Raw genomic sequence first — 5,672 nt, forward strand, 5'->3', positions numbered from 1 at the left:
ACTCACTAAACCTGGATGGAGGTGGGCGGTCCTTGGACTTCCCACAGGTCAGGGAACCCTGATGGCTCTTCAAGCTGATGAGGGAGAGGGACTTAATCAGGGGAGGGGGAGGGAAATAGGAGGTGGTGGAGGGGAGGAGGCAGAAATCCTCAATAAATAAATAAATTAAAAAAAAAGAAAAGAAAAAACCAAAATAAAATAAAATGAAAAAGAAAATAAATAAATAAATATCTTAAAAAAAGATATTTTGCATATTGATGCAGTTTTAGGATATATTGAAGTTAAATATCATATTGCAGTATACATTTCTATCTCTGGTCAAGATACTTATATATGTTGTTTACATTTTGGCATCATTGTCCTCATTTACTGCACATGTATTTAAAGACTGTCTAATTTTAGAATGTGAAGTCTTAGTTTTTAAGCTATATAGGTATTAAGAGTTAGAAATCAATAGTCACCCATGTTTGTCATACTTATAGTTAGGCTAGTCAGGTTCTCTAAATGCACAGAGATTATATTCCACATAGATAGGTAATCTTCAACCACTTCAAAGATCTGTAGAACATGGCATTTAAATAATTTAGGATTCTGTTGATGTCAGACATGATTGCTCCTGGCAGCACCAATCTACTTCTAAATCCCCAGGAAGTTAGGAGCTCAGGACCTTTCCATGGAGGAACGTTCATGGGCACAGTCTAATGTGGGTTTTGTTCAGGGTCACAGCTGCTGTGAGTTCATGAGAGTAGCAGCATGGCATTTGAGAAAATCAGGGTTCCACATCACTCCCCCCACTTTCTCTGGCTCTCACATTCTTCCCACTCCATCCTTCCTTGGAAGGAGTGCTATAGAGTTGTATGGTGTCTGTTTTGGCTGGACTCTCAGCACTTTGACCAGTTATGCATCTGTAGCTAGCACTGATGCCTGTGCTTGGGAAGACAAACTTTTCTGACCAAAGCTAGCAGTAGCACCAATTCCTGGCTATGAACATAGTTAGTTAAAGGCAATTTGACAAACACATTACATCCACGTAACAGAAAAACACCAGCAGCTTCCCAAGTAGGACCTATGATACTTTGAACTGGGCTTACAACCCCAGGTGTGAATTCCTCTTCTGAATGGGACCTTAAGTACAATCAGGATGAAGTCATTATCCACATACAGACTTGTCACTTCGGTTCCGGTGGGCACACCGGTCAGGATTATTGGTAACATTATTTAGGTCACATGAGCCCTGAGCAGAATCATGCGTTTTTGGAAGAAGAAAGTGGAGATGATAAAAACAATGTATAGACTGATGCAAGGTCCGCACTGCTGGCTTTAAGGGTGGCAGAGGCCCCCACAAGCCAAGGGAAGCAGCTTAAGAGCTGAAAATGCCAGGAAAGCAGAGACAGGAGGAGATTTGAGCTCGAGGTCAGCCTGGTGTACAGAGCAAGTTTCAGGATAGCCAGGGATACACAGAGAAACCCTGTCTTGAAAAACAAAAGCAACAAACAATCAAAAAACAAAAAAGCTGAAAAAAATATATAAAAGAAGCAGATTCTCTTCTACTCTTTGGAGGGGTTTGGCCTAGCTAAAACTTGGATTTCTGACCCTTAAACTAAGAGCATAAATGTGTATGGTTTTAAGCTTCCAAGTTTATGCTAATTTCTTACAAAGGTCACAGAAAAGTCACCCATGCACTACACTACATTAAATGCTGCAAGCCTGCACTCCAGGAGAGCTGCGATGACCTCCAAGTATTTACTGTAATATTTACTATTATTAGTGTGAGCAAGATAAGACTAATTTACCTAGAGAGTCTAGATTATGTAAATTATTGTGTTTTCTTTGAATTTTTTGACTGTGAATGAGCTAAGTACAAAGAGACATTTCATTGTATGGGCTGCTAAGCTAAACCAACATTTATATTTTAAAGGTATCTTGACTTCAAAATTTGGGTCTAAGGATTTGTTGCTTTGGAAAAGAGGTTCTTCTTTTGTTTCCACAGAGGATGATAACCTATGAATTCCTTCCAGACTAATGTGGTTTGATATACCAAAACCCCCTGAATGGTCACTGTGAACACCCACAAAATTACTTCACCTAACAAAAAAGAAAAAGCAGTTTGGAGAGAACTACACCCAAATTCCCAAATATTGTTTATAAATGTTTGTTTACATTTAAAGGGGGATATGCTATAGAGATGAATATTTTGTATTGGTATAAATCTTGGTCTAATTGATATAAATATTAGCTCAATTTTGTTATATGTATATTTCTGTTCTTGATTAAGGTATTATTTTTGTACAGCTCATTTAAAATGTAACATATAATTAAGAAATACAGATTAATAGATAGTCATCAATAATAGTCAAGCTTGTAGTTACATTAGGTTTTCTAAATATATAGAGATATATTTCGGTTAGATAGGTATTCTTCAAATCTTGCAAAGACTACAGAATATGGCATTTAAAATGTTTTAAAAACTTAGACTTTTCATGACAATGAGACTCACCTGTTCCTGGCAGTACCAATTTACTTCAAGAAGATGATGGGCACTAAAGAGGCTCCTTATGGTGTTGGTTAGCCATTAGGGCAAGAAACTGCTCTATCTGGACTGCTTGATGTTATGCTGTATGAACTGCAAGGCCCACAGAGAAATGACTGCTGAACTTGTCTAAAGGTGAGATGATCCTTTGGGGTTTCTGCTTCATAAAAGAGTCTGCTAGACATCCTGTAGGATACACATACAAAAAAGTGACTGACAAACTGCAATATAGGTAAAACTGTCTTTGAAATTTCCTGCTTCATGGAAAAGTCAGCCGGATACTATGGGCCTGTAGGCTGAAGACGGGTGCCCCAATGTTCCAAAAGAACTTTGGGTAACTGTCTAGGAAATGAGATGTCTCTGTCAATTCTAGAGTTTTAAAAGTTTCTTACAATGCACTTCCTGTTTACTTAGGTAATAGTATATCCTTTTGGAGTCTTTGATGGAGTTAAAAAATAGCTATAATTTTCCTTAGTTATGATAAAAATAGATGTAAATATTGTAATTATAATCCTTGCTTGATATCTGTTTCATTATATGTAGTCTTTCTATGTTAAAGTTAAAACCTTCCTTTTTATTTAGACAGAAAAGGGGAGGTGGTGTGGGATTCCCTTCTGTATGCTATGCATATTTTTTATTACCATTGGTTAATAAAGAAGCTGCTTTTGGCCAATGGCTTAGCAGAATATAGCCAAGCTGGAAAAGATATATATAGAGAGTAGGCAGAGTCAGTAAGAAGCCATGTAGCCACCCACAGGGGATAGATGCTTCTGCCGGAGCCCACCAAAACCTCGCCAGTAAGCCACAGCCATGTGACAATACACAGATTAATAAAAATGGGTTAATTTAAGATAAAAGAGTTAGCAAAAAATACACTTAAGCTATTGGCCAAACAGTATTGCAATTAATATAGTTTCTTTGTGGTTATTTTGAGTCTGAGCAGCTGGGGAATGAATGAGCAGCCCCCACCAGCATATCAGAGAAGCAGAGCAGCCAGCCACTAGTTCTTACCTCTACAAAATCCCCAGACCAAATGGGATATCCTGTCTCTACAAGTCCTCAGACTGAATGTCTTGTTTCTGTCTTCTCCTGCTTTATATCCCTCTCTCTGTCCAGCCATATTTCTTCCTGTTTCCACCTCCCTAGTGCTGGGATTAAAGGCATGTGAATCAAGACTGGGATTAAAGGTTTTAGCCACCACTGCTGGGCTCTGTTTCTCTTTAAAATGGGATTAATCTCATGTAGACCATGGTGACACCACTTCCTGGCCTCTATGGCTAACTAGTGGCTAGCTCCACACTCAGATCTTCAGGCAAGCTTTATTTGTTAGATCACAAACAAAATATAACAAGTTCTGGAGTTTCTTCCTTCCTTCTTTCCTTCCTTCCTTCCTTCCTTCCTTCCTTCCTTCCTTCCTTCCTTCCTTCCTTCCTTCCCCCATCTCTCTTTCTTTCCTTCCTTCCTCCATCCTCCCTCTCTTCTTCCTTCCTTTCTTTGTGAGGCAGGGTTTCTCTGTCCTGGAATGTGCTCTGTAGACCAGGCTGGCCTCTAGTTTAGAGATCTGCCTGCCTCTGTCTTTTGGGATTAAAAGTGTGTACTATCAGTGCCTGGGCAGAGATTTCTTAATTTCATTTTCAGACACTATATTATTAATACACAGAACACTATTAGTTTCTTAAAGCACATTTCATGTCCTCAACTTCATTGACTTTATAAATTCAAACAGTTTTTCAGAGAAAGTTTTGGGATTTTGTCTATATAAAATCATCTCATTAGCAAATATAGATAATTTCTAGATTTCTTCTTTTTTAAAATAAAAATTAAGGTAATGGGGAGTGAAAGATGTTCTTATTTCTTCCTTCCCTATCAGTATTCTTCTTTATTATTATTTTTTTCTCTTGTCTGGTTGCTAGAGGTCCGTACTTCCAATACTATGCTGAAAAGAATTGGAGAGAGTAAACACCTCTTGACCTGGATGCAGAGGAAAGCCCTTTACACTTCTCTTCCTGAGTGTGACATTTACAAAGGCTGTGTTGTCTATGGCCTTTTTTGTGTTGAAACTTATTCCTGCTACCTCTATTCTGTTGAAAGGTTTTTGTTTTGCTTGTTTTTAAATCATGCAAGGTCGTTGAATTTGATTCAAGTAAATCTTTTTGTTTGTTTTCATTGAGATGATTGTAAGGTCTTTATATTTTATTCTATCACTGTGTCATCACCTTTATTTTTTAGGACAGGTTCGAGAGTCTGTTTTGATTTCCTCAGGAAACTGTCTGTCATGAGTTTGTCTAGACCACCACTCCTGATATGTCTTCTCTTAGGCTGATCACACCCTAAATTTTGTGGTGGGTTTCTTTGAGAGAAGTATCAAAATTTGTACCAAATGGTGTTAAACCCTCTATATGGAAGGGTTCAGCAATAGGGAGGAGAGATTGAACTTAAATCCAAATATAACAGGAACAGCTGCAGATTCACAGCTGATGGTAGGATAAGGGTTATTGGGTGGGTGGGTGAAGGAGGATTCCTAAAGTGATTTTGACTAGATTGTAAGGTTAGTTATCAACAGTAGGAAATTGGGCTAAACTGGCTTAGCCGGATTCTTGTTGAAATTTTGCTGCCCTCCCTTCCTCCCAGGACTGTCTATCAGTTCATTCCTAGTCTACATTGCAGGTTCAGGCTGTTGTTTCTCCAGGAGAATGTTTGCTAAGGGATGCCATGAGGTGTTTGTTCACCAGTGTGTTTGGAAGGGATGCTGTCAAAGCAGCATCTTGGGCTGGAGAGCCTGTGGAGAGGCTCAGTTTCAGAGCTGGGCCTGTGGTCCTGGCAGAGACAGCTGTAAGGTTCCAGCCCGTGGGAGATGATCTTTTTCTTGCAGTGCCAGGACACAAATCAGGAAAAAGACAAAGAGAAATATGAGATTCAGGAGCAAGCAGGGTGGGGTTGAGGAGGTCACAGGCCATCACAGGAAGGGAGTTCTCTCCTAGCTGTTGGGGCATCTCCACCTAGAAGGAGGTTTTCTCTAGGTCTTGTTACCTCTGTGTCTGTGTTTTCAGAGTCCAGTGTCACATGGAGTAGAAGAACAAGTTTTTCCACATATGATGCCAGGATGGAAATTATGAAATAGCTTTACAAAAGGGCCTTCATA

This window comes from Microtus ochrogaster, unplaced genomic scaffold (assembly GCF_000317375.1).
Source record: "Microtus ochrogaster isolate Prairie Vole_2 unplaced genomic scaffold, MicOch1.0 UNK66, whole genome shotgun sequence".
NCBI lineage: Eukaryota > Metazoa > Chordata > Mammalia > Rodentia > Cricetidae > Microtus > Microtus ochrogaster.